The sequence below is a fragment of the Galeopterus variegatus genome, unplaced genomic scaffold (assembly GCF_000696425.1).
Source record: "Galeopterus variegatus unplaced genomic scaffold, G_variegatus-3.0.2 Scaffold192, whole genome shotgun sequence".
NCBI lineage: Eukaryota > Metazoa > Chordata > Mammalia > Dermoptera > Cynocephalidae > Galeopterus > Galeopterus variegatus.
The window spans coordinates 794,297-813,185 of record NW_007726303.1 but is presented as its reverse complement, the minus strand read 5'-3'; the positions used below and the strand labels follow the sequence as shown (position 1 = coordinate 813,185).

General features: G+C 36.3%; 1 protein-coding gene across 1 annotated transcript in view; it reads left to right on the top strand.

Annotated features, from left to right (window-relative positions):
* Window positions 1-18,889, top strand: part of STXBP5L (syntaxin binding protein 5-like) — a gene marked incomplete at its 5' end in the record, with an annotated part of 166,822 nt that overhangs the window by 67,840 nt on the left and 80,093 nt on the right. The gene's annotated exons all lie outside the window — the stretch shown is intronic.

The following is an 18,889-nucleotide window of genomic DNA, read 5'->3' as shown; positions in this document are numbered from 1 at the left end:
AATTTATTTCTTACGGTTTTGAAGACTAGGAATCCCAACGTCCAGAGAATACATCTGCTGAGGGCCTTCTTCTTTGTGGGAACTCTACAGAGTCCCATGGCAGCTCAGGGTATCACATGACAAGGGCTGGGTGAGAGCACTTCATAATGTGTTCCCTTGTTGTCCTTACAAAGCCACCATTCCACATCTATGACAACCCATTAAGCCATAGTCCTCATAATCCAATTACCTCATAGAGGCCTCACCTTTCATCACTGCCACATTGGAAATCAAGCTCATGTCATTCTCACATACAAATACATTAATTTCATCCCCATATTCCAAAGTCTTAACTCATTCCAGCACAAACTCAAAAGTCCAAAGTCTAGAGTCCCATCTATGAAATCAAAACAAGTTATCTACTTCCAAAGTACAATGGTGGGACAGAAATAAGATGAACTCTCATTACAAAAGGGAGAAGAGAGCCAAAAGGAAGGGGTAACAGGTCCCAGGAAGTACAAACCCAGCAGGGAAGTCAGCCATCATTAAATAATAAAACTGGAGAATAATCTCCCTTAACTCCATGTCCAACATCCTCTGTATGCTGGTGTAGGTGTTGGGCCCCCAAGGTCTCAGCCCATGCTTCAGGTCTCCCAAGCTGGTGTTGCACACTGGTAGCTCTACAATTCTGGGTCCCATTGGTGGTCCCACATTTATGGTTCTAATAGGCATGGCCTGGTGGAGGTTCTCTGCTGCAACTGTGAGCCCATATTTCCAGTAGGCATTGCTCTACTGGAGGCTCTCTGCAGTGACTCTGCCTGCACGGCAAAACTCTTCCTGGGCCCGCAGGCTTTTCCATACATCCTTTGAAATCTGGGTGGAGGCTGCTGTGTCTCCACAGCTGTGGCATTCTGTAAGCCTGCAGACTTAACACCATGTGGACACCACCAAGGCTTATGACCTCTATCTTCTGAAGCAGTGGGTCCAGCTGCATCTAGAGCTATTTAAGTTACAGCTGGGGCAGCTGAGGAATTTCATGCCAGAATTCAGGGAGCAACATCTAGAGGTGTCCCTGAGTAGTGAGCCTGTGGAGGGTACCTGGGGTCTGTTCCTTGAAACCATTCTATCTTCCTAGCTCTGGGCCTATGATAGGAGGGACAGCCTTGAAGATCTCTGAAATGCCTTCAAGGTCTCTCTTCTACTCTCTTGATGATTACTTTTCTGTGTACTGATCTCCTTAGCAGATGTTCACTGGGCTACACACTTGGTTTCTCTCCTGAACAAACTTTTTCACTCGTTCGATGGCCAGGCTGACAATTTTCCAATTTGTTACCCTCTGCTTCTCTTTTAGTTATAAAATCTGGCTTTATGTGATTTTTTATTTTTATTTTTGTGCCATACTTCAGTGTAAGCTGTAAGAAGTAACCACACAGCTGTGTGAATGCTTTGCTGCTTAGAAATTTCTTCTGCCAATACCTGGTTCTGACTCTTAAGTTCCACATTCCATTAAACCGTGGGGCATGTACACAATTCAGCCAAGTTCTTTACCAGATCATAACAAAGGTGACCTTTGCTCCAATTTCCAATAAACTTGTCCTCAGTTTCATCTTAGACATCCTCAGAATGACCTTTGCTGTCCATATTTCTATCAGCTTTCTGGTTGCCACCATTTAACCAATCTCTATGATGTTCCAAACTTCCCCTAGTCGTCTTGTCTTCTAAACCCCCACCAGCATGTAGGCATTTTCTAACCTGCTCCTCCAAATTCTTCCAGCCTTTTTCAATCATGCATTTCCAAAGACACTTCCACATTTTGAGGTATTCACTACTAGCAATACTCCATTTCTCATTACGAGTTTTCTGTATTAGTTTATTTTCAGTTACTTAGAATAACTGAAACTGGGTAATTTATAAGAAAATGAAATTTATTTCTTATCATTTTCGAGGCTGGGAATCCCAAGGTCCAGGGGGCATACCTGGTGAGGATGTTCTTCTTGGTGGGGACTCTACAGAGTCCTGTGACAACACAAGGTATCATATGATGAGAGCTGGGCAACAGTGCTTCTTAACATGCTTCCTTGCTTTCCTTATAAAGCCAGCATCCACACCCATGATAATTTTTTAAAGCATTCACCCATTACTTCATGAATGGATTAACTCATTTATGAGAGTATGGTCATCATGATCCAATCACCTCATAAAGGCACCACCTTTCAACACTGCCACACTGGGAATCATGCTCCCACTTCATCTTAGGAGGAGACAAACATTTAGACCATAGAATATGTAAATCTATATATTATGTGAATAAAAAGCAGGTTGATTAGCAATGTATAGAAGATAGCCTTTTTTAAATATAGTATACATATATGTATATACACATATATATACACACACTCACATACATATGTTGTTTGTAACCTGAATTTCTTCAGACCTCACTAGTTCCTAGGTACTAATGGAATCACATCAGCTATAAAACCTAAAACTTTACTAGCTTAAGGAACTTCCCTAGCCTAGGGAAGTCAGTCTCTGTGAAATCTTTAAAAGTTTTCTGGGAGTGCCCAGAGGGTGACTTTTGCTCATATATAGTCTCTGGTTTTCTATTCTAGCAGAGCCCTCCCTTTTGGGGTGCTTCCCACTCTCTCTGCTACTGGTACCCTGTGTGTGAGAACACTGATGTCTATGTTGGCTTCTGCTGCTCCTGAAACAGAAAGTTATTAGATGCTATGATATTTCTTCACATCTGAAAATTATATGAACTTTTAGTTTCCATAATAAAGTTTTATGTAACACAGCCACACTGACTTCTTTACATGTTGTCCATGGCTGCTTTTACACTATAATGGCAGAGTTGAGTGGTTGCAACAGAAATCACATGGTCAATAAAACCTAAAACATTTACTATTTTGCTCTTTACATAAAAGAGGTGCTGATCCCCATACCCTACATCATTCTTTCACACTCATCCTGCACCACATAAAGGATTTCAGCCAAAGCCTTCCCCATAGTTTCCAGATGGTTTAACACAGATTCATACTTCTGAATCCTAGTTTAGCCTTCCAAAGGTGGAATGCCCCTACATCTTGTGTGTGTGTGTGTGCACGCGTGTGTGCAGGTGCTTGTACACAGAGATAGAAAAGTTTCTGGAACATGAGACTGTGGATTTTATAAATTTCTTTTTTTAGCTTTACTGTATTTTCTAAATTTTCATAATAAACATATAATGTTTTTATAACAAGAAGAGAAATTGGAGACTGAGGATAAGGAGCAGAAGCAGCTCTTAGTTCATCAGAATTCTACAGTACTAACCATGATGTAAAGGTTAAAGAAGTTCTGAGAAATGCTTAATAATCTTATATTTTCTTCAGAATAAAAAAATCAAAACTTTTAAACCTTCATTTAAAATATAATTTTAAATTATATTTTAAAATTGTCCTCTAAAAAATAATTCCTATCTACAACTTCAAATGGATTTTCTACTATTCTCCTATAAAAACACTCCCCTAAACCAAGTGTTTGTATCCTACTACACTTATGATTTGCTTATATCATCCCCTTTCTAGAAATGTGCTGCTCAAATTTCACTTCCTATAGTGAACTTTTCCCACTGCCATTAGAACCTTGTGCCAATTTCTTTTTAAATGCTTACAATGCCTACAGCGTACAGGCTTGTACACAGTAGTGTCTGAACCATTTAGTTGGCACCTAGATTTGTTTGTATGGCTACTTATTTTTATGCTTGTACTCTACCTTTCCAAATGCATGGCAAGAATCTGAAGACCATATCTATAATTCTTTATATCCCCTATACCCAGCACAAGTCATGAGCTCAGTAAATAAATAATGATGACAGTAGGATAGCAACAGGCTCTTTTCTCTCACGTGAACAGCCAGGGGACTTTTCAAATTTGACAAATGAGGGAAGAAACAGCTTCTGTAGATACTAGGTTCACTGGAAGTTTGCAAAAGTAATCATAGTTTCTTCTAACCAGAGACCTAAATTGTTGAGACAGAAGTAAAATCAAGCCCTTTAGAAGGACATAAAGAGATCCTTCAATGTCTCTACCAGTGGGCTCCATGAGGGTTCAGATAAACCCTGGGATTTGAAATCAGATTTCCTAAAGTCTCTTGATGATCAACATCATATATTGTGAAAAGGGACTGATTCTTTAATGACTTGAAGGTATATCCTGGAATTTACTTTTAAAAATAAATTTTATTAAAAATTGGCTTGAGGTTTAACTATTGGATAATATAATCTGGTTATATTTCTGTAGTTTCACTTTGTTCTAAGAGAGACTATGCAGCCTTTACATGAATTGTTACCTGACTTTCAGAAAAGCATATCTGCATTGTTCATATTTTGGAGAAAGAACCTATGTCTGCTGAGTATCTATTTTACTCTAGGATTGTTCTAGGCAATTTGACTTAGTGTTATATTATGGTCATCATAACCCTTTAAAGTAGATTGATATTTATCAGTATATTCTTTTATTAATGAGAAAATTGAAGTTGATAGATGAATTAGTCCCTCAAATTCATACAGAATAAGTGGGAACTATGCCTACCTGATGCTAAAGTGGATCCATTTGCTTTCCAGTGTATGATCCTGTGTCTCTAATTGTTTCTTAAAGTTTCAAGTACATTAGAAACCAAATACATTATTCTATAATAAGAAACCACTTTTTTCTTCCCAGTTTTTACCCACTATCAATGAAATAATATATTCAAAATGAAATAATTCAATTTTTTTACATATTTAAAATGATGAGATTAGACAAGGTGCTTCCTGAAGGTCCCTTATGTTTCAAAAAAAAAAAAACTATCATATTTTATTATATTAAATCAATTTTTCTCTTGAAGTAATGTCACATTCTATTTTGAAACTTATCTTTCTTATTTCTGGAGAAACATTTTTTAAAATTTATTTTATTTATTGAATCAAAATTGATTCTATCATATTTTATTATATTAAATCAATTTTTCTCTTGAAGTAATGTCACATTCTATTTTGAAACTTACCTTTCTTATTTCTGGAGAAACATTTTTTAAAATTTATTTTATTTATTGAATCAAAATTGATTATACATATTTTGGGGGTTCAACATTGAGATATGTTGATCAAATCAATATTACTAGCATATGTATTGTTACAAATCATAATTATTCTTTATGCCCTTTGTCCAATCTCTCCCCATCCCCCTCTCCCTCCCTGCTTCCCCCTCTAATTACCCTAGATTTCTTCTCTCCTTCAGAAAGAATAATGGCTACTCTGTTAGTTTGTTGCCTAGATGATCTGTCCATCCTGAGAGGTGTGATCAGGTCCCCCAATATCATCATAGAGCAGATGCTTCTTCTGTCGCTCTGAAATGGGCTTTGTGGAGAGAGACATCCTCTTCTTTATCTCTGCTGTTGACTCTCCTTGTGTCAACTGCAGTGGTTGATGGACCATCTGCATGGTGGTTGTGGCCTCTAGCCACTTTTGCAGCAGCCATGGTTATTGTGGTGGCTGTGGTGGGCCACCCACATGGAGGTGATGTTTTTGGCATGCTCCTTGGCACTGTCGATGTGCCTGGTCATGGGGTGTGTCTGGTCCCCGGCTCCATACCTCGGATCCCTGGGTGGGCCCCAAGGCACTGCCATAGTGTGCCTGGTTGCAGGAGTGGGGTCTGGTCCCCTTCTCCATGCCTCGGATCCCCAGGCAGGCCCTGAGGTGCTGGCACAGTGTGTCTGGTTGTGGAAGGGGGGGATCCAGTCCCCTTCTCCATGCCTTGGGTCCCTGGGCAGGCCTCAAGGTGCTTTCATGGTGTGCCTGGTTGTGGGAGGGGGGCCTGGTCCCTTTCTCCATGCCTTGGGTCCCTGAGTGGGCCCTGAGGCACTGGCAGTATGCCTGGATGTGGCAGTGGGGTCAGGTCCTCAGCTCCAAGCCTCCGATTCCCAGGCAGGCCCCAAGGCACTGGTGGTATATCTGGCCCTGAACTAATTTTTTGTCCTTTGCTTACATCTAAAATGGGAGAACTTCCTGTGGGAACCAGTACTTGAGCTATTTGGTTGAGCTAAATTGCTGCTTTGCTGCTCTTTCCCTAGGGAGGACTTTTTGTGCAGCTCAGGGTTTAATGGTTGACCTTATAGGTACTTCCAGCTCTCCAGAGACCCTGTTGATCTGGGATGTGTAGAAACTCTGATCTGAGCCTGAGTTTTTTCATCAAACTGCACCCCATTGCAATTCTGCATTCGCAACCAGTCTCCTCTGAGTAGTCCTGTGCTGATTGGCGGGCAGGTCGGCTGTCCTTGCTGTGACCCAGTGTTCTACTGGTGGCCCTGTCTCCCTCACAGCTTGTGTTCCCATGGGACGGGCCCTACACCAGTCCCTTGCAATGACTCACTGGCCTCTGAATGGCTGCCTTTTTTCAGTTGTTCTTGCTCCTCGCTCCTGCATGGGTCCACAGGAGCCCTATTAGTGGTCTTGCTGTCCTGGGGGCCGCCAAGGCCCTCTTCTCCCCTGCCGCCTCCAAGTAACTCCATCTGAAGGGCACAACTGCAGCTTCTGCTGGCTCCTGCTCCATGCACTTGTCAGCTCCAGCTTTAAAGTGGCCTCAGCCTGAAATGCTCAGAACAGTTTTTTCTCTCTCTCATTGTTTATTTTTTTCTCTCTCTCTCCCACCTTCATGAACTCCGTAGGTCTCTCCTCTTCCCCTGAGTTCTAGCAGTCCCAGCTTGGCTGATGTTACATTTTTATAGTTGTAAATTGGTTGATTTGTGGGAGAGAGTGACTCTAGGAACCGTCTATTCTGCCATCTTGACAGCCTGCCCTTCCACAACTGGAGAAACATTTTAATTTCAATCTTTTCCTGGGCTCTTTCATTGGTTACGTTATAACCTAAGTTAGGCTCCAAAGAGTTGCCTTCCCTAGATCTTTAAATTGTCATCTGCAAATCTTTCACATCACAGAATAATAAAATTTATAAATGAAAGGAAACTTTCACATTTTAAAAATTATGATATGTGAAACAATGAAATGCTTTGGAAAGAACAATAGACATATGGTCAGAAAATTTAGATCAAGTTTCACCTTTTCTACTTATTAACTACTTATTACATTTGTAATCTTAAACAAGACATTTAATCACTCTGAGTTTCTTCTTCTCATATATATTGTAAAATCATAATTTGTACCTCCCTTAGAGAGTTGTGGAACTTTTCTGGGTTCATGTTTGTAAAAACACATCTATAAATATTAGATATTATTATTATTATTATAATAAAAGATGAAAGCAAGCCACAGAGAGGTTAAATAACTTTTCCAGAATCATAACCAACCTACGAAAGACTGAGGGCTAAAACTCAGTCTGCTGCTTCATTATCTGGTGCTTTTTCTACTTGTGATAATGACAGAAATTTTGCTAGTTAAAAATAGATAGTATGCCATTTGAATCAAAGGAAGCTTGAAAAGTAGGCTTAAGCTACAGTACTGTCTGAAAGATTTGCTTGTGCATCAATTTTGAGTTAGTCAACGGGGAGTCCTTTAGAGAGTCTCAGGCCTATCTATGGATATTTCCTCTCTTTCACTGAATGATTTTTTTCAGAGTGTGGGGAATAATAGCAGATCCTGAAAACACAAATTAGAAAAACAAAGAAGAAATGAAAGAAAGGGGGAAGATAAGAACAAGAGAGAATTAGCAAAGAGAGGTGAATAAATAAATATTAAAAAATAAATGGAGAGAGTTAAGAATAGGAGAGAAGTAAAACAAAGAAAGAATAAGAAAAGAAGAGGCTAGCCAGTTAATTCAGTTGGTTAGGGTGTGTGGCTGATAACATCAAGGTCCAGGCTCAAGGAACAAAAATCAGCAAAAATTATGTTAAACAACAAATGGGGGTAAAAAATCCATTCATTCAAATGATATTTATTAAGCATCTCCTGTGTCAAACATTTTCCCAGGCATTAAGTATACAGTGATGAGTGAAACAATTGTGGTCTTTTTCTTCCATTTATAACAGACAATATACAGATAACTATCTACAAATATACTATTATAATTGAAAAAAGATGACAAGGTTGTGATAGAGAAAATGAGATAAGGGGGTAAAGGTGAATCTATTTTTGAGAGTGTTGTGAGGAAAGGGCCTATCCAATGAGGAAACTTTTAAATGAAACTTTGCAAGATAAGAAGGAACCAGTCAAAACTTTGCATTTCCACTTCCAACCAAGATAAAACAGGCATCAGATTTAACCTCCTGCCTGAAACAACCAAAAAATAATAATAATAACCTCAGGCAAGAGAAATGAAACAATGGTTTTTAAGACACAGGATGTCAAACTAAAAAGTGATCTCTGACAGATAGTAAACCAAAAAAGTTAACCCTACAATCACACCCATTTTCTACACTGAGAGAGTTTCTAAACTGTAGAGGAAACCCAGGAGAAAACCAGTCAGCTCCCTGAGATGAGAGACCAAATAAGAAAACAAAGCAGCTACAGCTCTCGAAGGAAGAATTCCAGAGACCTACAGTTTCTTCTCTAGCAAAGTTCTGATCAACATACATATGATAAAACTCCTTAGGGACAGGAAAAGAACCATCTGAAAGGATTCAAGGAAGCAGTGCCCAACAATCAAATAAAGGAAGTAGTGCTTATTCCCATCAGCCAGACTAGAAAAATTTATTATTCATATCAACTTCTATTCAGCATTGTACTAGAGATTCTAGCCAGTGCAATCAAGCAAGAAAAAGAAATAAAAGTTATGTAGATTGGCTAGGGAGAACTTAAATAGACTTTATTCACAGATAACATAATTATCTATGAAGAAAAACTAATGAAATCACCACAAAAAGCTACTGGGATTAAAATGTAAGTTTAACAAAGTGCAGAAAATCGATTGTATTTTTATATACCCAAAACAACCCATATAAAATCTAAATTTAAAAATGCCATTCATGGGGCCGGCCCGGTGGTGCACTGCTACAGTGCACCGCTTGGGAGTGTGGCGGCGCTCCCGCCGAGGGTTCGGATCCCACATACAGACCGGTTCCTGCTCACTGGCTGAGCGAGGTGCAGGCGCAGCACCGAGGGTTGCGATCCCATTGCCGGTCCCGGTCCGGTACGGGTGCGACACTGAGGGTTGCGATCCGTTGCCGGACACGAAAAAAGACAAAACGGAAAAAAAAAATTCATAATAGCAACAAAAATATTAGCACTTAGCCATAAATGAAACCACAGATGTGAAAGACCCACATATTGAAAACTAAAAATCATTGCTGAGAGAACTTAAGATGACCTAAATAAATGAAGAGTTACACCATGGTCATGTTTCAGAAGACTTGATATTATTAAGATGTCAATTCACTTCAAATTAATCTATAGTTTCAATGCTTGATCCCAATAAAAATTCAGCAGGCAAACTTATTCTACAGTCCATGCAGAAATGCAAAGGATTTAGAGTAGCTGAAACAGCTTTTGAATAGAAGAAACATGTTGGAGAGCCAACACTACCTGATTTCAATACTTATTTAAAAACTAAGGTCCTCAAGACAGTGTGGAATTGTAGCCCAAAGATAAATATGTCAATGAAACTCAATACAGACTCCAGAAACAGACCCACACATGTATGGGCAACTGGTTTTCAACAAAGGAACAAAGGAAATTAACCAGAAAAATAATAGTCTTTCCTACAAATGATACTAAATAATTGGATACCCTTGCATAAAAATTTTTTTGGTCCATACTTTGTACCAAACTTAAAAAAATTAACTTACAATGGATCATGAGCCTAAATTTAAAACCTAAAACTATAAATCTAAAAAAAAAAGAACAAAAATAATTTTTGTGAACTTGGGTTAGACAAAGATTTCTTAGATAAGATACCAAAAACATGCTCCATAAAAAAAAATATGGATAAATCAGACTATTTCAAAAGTAAAACTTTTTGCTACTCAAAAGACATTTATGAGAATGAAAAGTTAAACCACAGACTAGGAGAAAACATTTGCAAAGCATATATCTGATAAAGGATTTCTATCTAGAATATATAAAAAATTCTTGAACCTCAATAATAATAATAAAAAATCCAACAAAAAATGGGCAAAAAATTTAAATTATCCACTCACAAAAGAAGATACAGAGATGATAAATAAGCATGTAAAAAGATACTCAACAATATTTTTCATTAATAAAATGCAAATTAAACTACATTGAGATATTATTATATATCTATTAGAGTGGCTAAAATTAAAAAGACATCATACCAAGTGTTGGCAAGAAGGAGAAGAAACTCAAACTCTCTCACACTACTCTGAGAATGTACAATGGTATAACTATTTGGCAGGTTCTTAAAGAATTAAACATACACTTACCACATTTTACTCCTAGTTATTTATTTACCCTAGACAAAAAAAATCATATGTTTATACAAAAACATACATAGCAGCTTTATTTGTGATAGTCAAGACTGAAACATCCCGAATTTCCAACAGGTAAATGAGTAAACAAATTCTGGTATATCCATACAATGGTACACTACTCCTGAATAAAAACCAATACCCTATTGATAATGCTACAACATGGATGAATCTCAAATAATTATGCTGATTAAAAGAAACGGGGGGGGGGGAAGGGTACATACTTTGTGATTCTATTTACATAAAATTCTAAGAAATGAAAACTAGTGCATAGTGACAGAGAGCAGGTCAGTGATTGCCTGGAGATGGGAAGGGGCACGTCAAATGGGGAGGACTAGAAGGGAGTGTTACACTATACACTATAAATATATCAATTATACCTCAATAAAGCTGTTTTTTAAAAAAAGAACTAGCCACAAGGAAAAGCAGGGAGCAGCACATTCCAAGCAGAGTGAACAGCTTCTAAGAAGGTTCTAAGGTGGTAAAAGACTTAACTATCATCTAGAAGTAGAAAGAAAGCCATGGAGGCTGGTAGTATAGTGTGTGAGAGGAAAAGTGAGTTAAGATTTTGTTGTAGAGATGAGCAGGGACAAGATTATACAGCTTCTGAAGAAATTCTCTTAAAGTTTAAACAGGGGAATAGTATGTTTTGATTTATGCCTTAAAATATTATCCATACTTCTGTGTGAAGAAAATATTGGGGCCAAAAAAGAAAGAAAGCTGGTATTACAATTAGAAGGTCAGTATTGTACTTCACGTAGGAGATGAAGGTGGCCTTGACAGAAGTGATAGCAATGCTGTTGGAGATCAAACGATAGATTCAAGAATCATTAACACTAACAGAACTACTAATTATAATTCAATATGTGAGATAAGACAGTGTAATCAAAGATTATTCCAAGATTTTTGCTTGAGCCACTGATTGAGTCATAGTATTATTTACAAAGATGAGGAAACTTGAGGCGAGGATGGGGGAGTAGGGGGGTGGTAGGAAATAAGGAGTTCATTTTAGACTGCTAAATGTTGTCTGTCATATGTCCAAGTGAAGGTGTCAAGTGGACAGGTAGACAAATCTGAATATCAAATAAGAGGTCTGGGGCTGTAATTTGAGCCTTTAGAATCTAGATGGTACGTAATGGCATGGGAATAAATGAAATTAGAGAAGGAGAGTGAAAGAGAATTAAAAAGGTGGTAGGGGTGAAGGGGAGAATTGTGGATAGAGACATCAGGAATTTCAACATTTAAAGTCAGGAAGAAGTGGAGTTGCCAGGGAGAAGAGAAAAAATGAGACTGTTACTAAAGCCAAAAAAGGGGCAGTGTTTCAAGAAGTAATCTACTACATCAAACACTACAGATGGGTAAGTAGGATAAGCTCGGAAAAGTGACTAGTGGGTCTGGCTCTGTTAAGGTTATTAGTGAACCTTTAAAAAGTAGCTTTAGAAAAGTACTGAGACAGAAATCAAAATAATTTAGACTGAAGAGTCATAGGTGAGGAAACAGCACAAGTAAATACCTCTTTCAAGTTGTTCGGTTATGAAGGGGTGCAGAAAAATTGGTCAGTATCTAGATTGGAATAGGTGTAAAAAGGAGAAGTTTTGTTTATTTGGTTGGGTTTTTTTTTTTTTTAGAGAAAAGAGCATATTTTTAAGTTATGTGAATATGGAATGATCCATAGAGAAAGAGAGATTGGTGGTAAGAGAGAGAGGGGATAACTAAAGAGCAAAATCCTTAAGAAAGTGAGGGAATGGGAATGAGATCATATGTACAAGATTGGCATTTGATAGGAAGCTTTCTCAATTATAATAGATTGATGTATAAAGGGAAAGGAGAGAGCTACAGAATGAAGGGATAAATTGAAATATGTATGATTTGGTTGAAAGATGAAACACGTGATTATTATATCTCTGATTTTCAGTTCTATATTTTAATAACTTTTCTTTCCATTTAAAATCAGTTTTATAGTGTCGAATTTTTTACCCCAAAGCTTTGTGTTGAAAAGTAACTACACTGAACTGTAATTAGTAGGAAAAGTATAAGGTTCAATCTTTGATTATGAAAATCAACAAAGAAGTACAAAATAAGGGATATATTACCTAGAAGTATGTTTAAGTTTTTTAGAATTTAGTTAACAATAATCTCATTGTGAGTCAAATGAATAAAATAGACTAATATAAAGTAGGGCAGTGGTTCTCAGCTAGAGATGATATTGTCCCCCAGAAGACATTTGGCAATGTCTGGAGACATTTTTGGTTGCCCCAACTGAGAGGGAAGGGTGCATTATTGATATATACATCTGCAGTGTATCTCCAGGACAAAATATTACCTGGCCAAAATTTTGATCAAATTTGACTCATTCAGAGAAGACCATTTTATTTGGTAAATAGTAATTTAGTAAGAAAAATTCCTAAGAGTGTAGACTATTTATATAGATAGAACTATGTGTGTATTGGGTATGAGCCTCGTAGAGAATACTGATATTTTATTTAACATTCACAAGTTGTTACTTAAAATACTATATTAATTAATGATTATATTATGTTGTTATGCATATTAATTATATTATCAGTTAAGATACGTTACAGGTGTATATTTTTTAAATTTTTTTTTTAAAGTTGGTATAGTTAACTGTAGCCAAGGGAGTTATATGAGTATCTTTTAATATTCAATTGTTTATTTACCATAAAATTTCTATATGTGTTCCAACCAGAATTTATCATATATTCTCTGATGAATCACTGTACAAACCTTCTAAGGTTAGTAGCTAATTTTCTTTACTATATTCATATGTCAGACATAGCTTTATCCACACATAATCTTGGGGAAATCTCACCATTTAGGGCTCAGTATATTATTAGGAAAAGCATAATTATTTGGGATGCATCCTGAGTACATTAATAAGATATCTACTAGTATCAGTAATTGATTATCCAGCTTAACTGGTTTTCATTTCTGTGATCCCTCATGTCTTAAATCCAACTTTCACAGTATTCCAAGATACCAAATATAAGTGAAGGAGGGGCTTTCCATTTCCAGATAGGATTTTGAAAGACATGAAAGGCCTTCATCAGTATGGTAGCAACAATGATGACAACAATAACAACAACGAAATCCTGTGGTAATAACAATGATAACATTAAAACCATAATTTTCTATGGGTCTGTTGAAGAGTGGTGGATTCAAAGAACTCTTATTAACTGAATGCCAGAGAGGGAAGAGCCATTCATAGGTGAGGAGAAAGCTGCAGGTGCTTCCATATCTGGGACAAGTGACTGACCTCGGCACAGGTAGGGGAAGGAGTGGGCTTTTCATAGATGAATAGACTGTAAAGAACAGAACAAAACAGTGAGATTTAATGACAGAGCTGGCCTATGGACTGGAATCTGAATGAGCTCTAAATGGTGACATAGATCATTCAACTTGACAGTTCTCTGCTATCTCATAGCTCCCAGAATTTTTTGGAGAAAGTAGCAATGCAAGCGGGACTTGAAAGCAGAGAAATTCATGCAGTCTTAAAGTGTTTGCATTCTGGTGTTATTATAGAATTTAACCAAAAGATAAATCAAAACTATCTGAAGCAGCATCCCAACCTTTTCCCTGAACAAATACTGAGATCAGGAATTAGCCCCTTGGCAAAGGGGGTATGGAAGTTTGAGTGTTGGATTGAAAGACAAAGAAACAATTTGAAACAAGAAATTAATTAAAGCTGCTGCTCAACTTAAATTAATTAAAGCTGCTGCTCAGCCCTAGCTTAGTTTAAAATTTGGTAGAATATGATTGATCATCACTTCACTTGAGCTGCCTGACAAAGGACAAGGGGGATAAAGAAGAGAGATACACACACACACACATATGTAACATATATTATATATTACATATATAGAAGATATATGTATATAAGATATTTCGATTTTCACTACTGTTGTATACATAGCATATCATTAGAAATTAGAAAATGTGCAAAGAGGAAAATTGTGGTTCATAATTGGGTGTCAAAAAAAGTGAATCTAAGCATACCATAGATGACCCAAATTAAAATGAGTAGACAAGAACTCTTAAACAACTATTATAATGTACAGGAAAGGATGGATTAGAGGGGGTGTGTATGTTGGGGAATTTCAGAAGATAAACTGAAACTCTGAAAAAGATCCAAATGGAAATTCTAGAACTGAAAAATAAAATATGCAAAATCAATAGTTTATGGGATTGCTTTAACAATATATTGGACAGCAGTGGAAACTGTCAGTAAACTTGAATACACATCAGTAGAAATAATCCAAACAGAAGCACAGAGTTTAAAAAACAAAAAAGTTAACAAAAGCTAAATAAGCATCAGTAATTGTGGCTGAATTTTTGTTTCTAAATTTGATTTAAAACATCAGCTCAGAGATCCAAGAAGCTCAGAAAATCCTAAACTAGAAAAATACAAAGAAAACCACTCATAGTCAAACTACTTAACCAAAGTACAAGAGAAAATCTTAAAAGCAGTAGAGAAATATACACACAAAAGGAAAACGATAATATGAATGATGAGTAATTTCCCACAAGAAATGAAGCCAGAGATAACAGAATGGCCTCGTTTAAGTGCTAGAGAAAAATAATTTTCGTTCTAGAATTCTATATCTAGAAAAAATGTCATTCAAAAATGAAGGTAAAAGAATTTGTCATTAGCAGACCTGCACTACAAGAAATGGTAAAAGAAATTTTTAAATCTGAAGGAAAATAATATGAGATGGAGATTTAGATATACAGTAAGAATTAGGAGCCCTGGAAATAATAAGTATGGGGTTAAATATAAAATATTGTTTTATCTTTTCTTAAATTCTTTAAAAAATAACTTACTCTTTAAAAATATAACAATGTATGATGGGCTTATAACACAGAAGTAAAATGCATGACAAAAATAACAAAATATGAGACACTTAAACAGAATTATACTGTTTTACATTTCTTTTATCATAAGACAAGTGATGTAATAATAATTAAAGATTAGACTGTGATGAATTATAGGTTCATATTATAAACCCTAGAACAATCACGAAAAAAATAGAGAGATATAGCTAAGAAACCATGGAAAACAAAATGGAACACTAAACATATTTTTTTTCAAAAGACAGAAATGAGGAATAGTGGGAAGAAAGAACAGAGGGAATAAATGGAAAACAAATAGGAAGATGATAGACACAAACCTAACCCCATAAAAAATTATATTAAATATATATGGAGTAAACATTCCAAAAAAAGAAAAAGCCAGAGTTTGTGGGACAAGATTTAAAAAAAAAAATCCAACAATATGCTGTTTATAAGAGATGCACTTTAATTATAAAAACAATGATAGGTTGAAAGTAAAAGAAAGGGAAAGAATTCCATGAAAATACTAACCCCAAGAAATCTGATGTGGCTATATTAATAAGAGATGAAGGCAAGAAGACAGGAAGAAGATTTACAAAAGAGTTGATTTATCAAGAAGATATAGGGCCGGCCCGGTGGCGCACCAGTGCGCTGCTTGGGAGCGCGGCGGTGCTCCCGCCGAGGGTTCGGATCCCATGTGGAGACCGGTTCCCGCTCACTGGCTGAGCGTGGTGCGGGCGCGACACCGAGGGTTGCGATCCCATTACTGGTCAGTAAAAAAGACAAAAAGGAAAAAAAAAAAAGAAGATATAAAAAGTCTACATTTGTATAGACCTAATAATAAATAATCAAAATATATAAAGCAAAAATTGTCAAAACCAAGAAAGAGACAAATCTACAATCATTGCTAGGAATTCATCATTTCCCCTCAGTAACTGATAGAACAAATAGACAAAAATAGGTAAGGATATAAAAAAAACTTAAGCAACTCTCTTAACCTAATTGACTTAACTGACATAAATAGACAACTATACCGTGCAAGATTCAAAAGGATAGAATGGGCCATAAAACAATTCATATTGAATTATAAAGGATTGAAATCAAGTCAAATATGTTCTGTGACCACAAAAGAGATTAAATTAGAAATTAATAACAGAAATATGCCTGAAAATTTCCAATTTTTGGAATTTAAGCAACACATTTCTAAATAGTTCACGGCTTAAAAAAGTCGTCACAGAGGAAATCTTGAAGTATTTTTTTAACTGAGTGAAAGTATAAATACAACATATTAAAATTTGTGAAATGTTGCTAAAGCAGTGCTTAGAGGAACATTTAGAACATTAGATGCTTATATTACCAAAAAAAAAGCACCCCAAATTCATAATCCACAGTTTTTTTCTTAAGACTCTAAGAAGAGCAATGAAACACAAAGTAAATAGAGGAAAGGAAATAATAAAGATCAGAAATTAATGAAATAGAGGACAAATAATAAAGTAGATCAACAAAACCACAAGATAGTTCTTCAAAAAAATTAATAAAATCTATAAAACCCTAGCAAGACTGACCAAGAAATAAGAAAAATATGCATAATCAAAACCAGGAATGAAAAAGGGAGATCACTATGGATTCTACAGGCATTAAAAATAATAAAGTAAGATTATGAACAACTGTATGCCTAGAATTTGATTATTTAGATAGAATTAAGAGATTTCTTGACGGACAAAACTGACAAAACACATTGGAAAATATAAATAACTTCCTGTCTGTTAAAGATTTTTGAATTCAAAACTAAATACCCACACAAAGAAAACACAAGACTTTATTGATTAACTCTATCAAACATTTGAGGAAGAAGTAACACCAATTTTATGAAAATGATTCCAGGGAATAAAAAAAGAGAGAACTCTTTCCAACTGGTTATCTGAAGCCAACAAATGCTGATGACCAAAACTTGACAATGACTGTACAGTAAAAGTAAAGTAAAGGCCATCTTAACCCATGAACATAAAATATTAGCAAATGGAAGAGAGACATATATAAAAAAGATAAAGCATTATAACCAAGGTAGATTTATCCTTGGAATGTAAGAATAATATTTGAAAATCAATGTAAAACAACTGGTTAACATAATAAAGGAAAAAATAATACAATCATCTCAATACATGAAAAAACATTTGACAAAATTAGACACTTTTGTATGATAAAAATTCTCAGCAAACAGAAATAAAATATTTCCTCAATTGAATAAATTTTATCTATGAAAAAGCTACAAGTAGCATCATATTGATTGTGAAATATTGAATGCTTTCCACCTAAAATTGGTAACAAGAAAAAGATGTTCAGTGTCATTACTTTTATTCAATACTATAGTTGTTGACCTAGTAAGAGCAAAACGCAAGACAAAAAAATAATGTGCTTAAAGATTAGAAAAAAAATGTTAAAACTCTCTTTATTTGCCAATGATATGATGGTGTATGTAGAAAACTCGAAGGGATTTACAAAAACACTGTAAAAACAATAAGTGAATTTAGCAAGACTGATGAATATATATATATAGCAAGTCACTATACCAAAATCAATTATGTTTCTATATAATAGCAGCAAACAGTTATGAAATGAAATTTTTAAAAAAAATACCATGTACAGGATAGATTTTCAGGTGGCAGCCTGAGGAGCACCATGGATCCATTCCCCAGCAAAAAAAAAAGCCTAATAGGTGCAAACTATTTTGAAAACCACCATTTAAAGTCTCTGGAAACTGCTCTAAGGGCATATAGCACATGAAGAAACATTTATTCCAGAAAATATACTAAAATTTGGTAAAAACAGTGAAAGTCTGTGGCACCTGAGCCACACCCACTTAATTCCTCTCCCCCCTCTAGGTTGCCAGCATTTCTCATCCCCTCCAACTCCAAGTTGAAGAAGCCAAGTTCCTGGTAAGTGTGACCAAGAGGTCAGAGGCTCCCTTCTCTTGCCATCCCCACTCATCAGACAGAAGCTCTACCCCAGGCATGGCAGGCCAAATATACTGAGATCCTTATTGCTCCCACCTTATCAGGCTCATAGGGCAGAAGTATTGTGCCAGAAAAGATAAGCTGAGAAGACCAGAGGTTACCACCCTTGCCTAGGGTCCAGACTCGTGGCTCAGATGTTTTTCCTAGAGGGGAGAAGGAGTTTGTAAGGATAGAGAGGTCTGAAGCTCTCTCCAAAGGAACTGGCTTTATTTGAAACAGAGTGTGGCGAAGTTCAAGCCTGGGTCCTCTCAAAACCAGTGGAGAATTTGGTGATAATCAAATTGGAGAAGGCTGATAGCTCCTCTTAATTAAGAGGAACAAGTTAGACCCTAGGTGAGCTAGCTCACCAGTGAAAGCCAAGGAGAGTTAAGAAGAGCCATCCTGGGATTTGAACAAACCTTAAAGACTGGCCTCAAAAATGACCCCTGACCAAATTTAATTAGATCAGAATGTTGCACAAAATGCGTCCCACAACAAAAACAATAGAGCAATCCCCTAGTTATGATTTTGGAGCCTAATAGCTGTATTTGATAACAACAGAGGCAGATAGCTTATCTGAGAGATCAGGGAAAGAGATTGTCAAAGAGAACTCTGGTAAAACCACTGCCATTCCAGTGTGATTGTATGTATACTGAAGCCTGTGCCTTCTG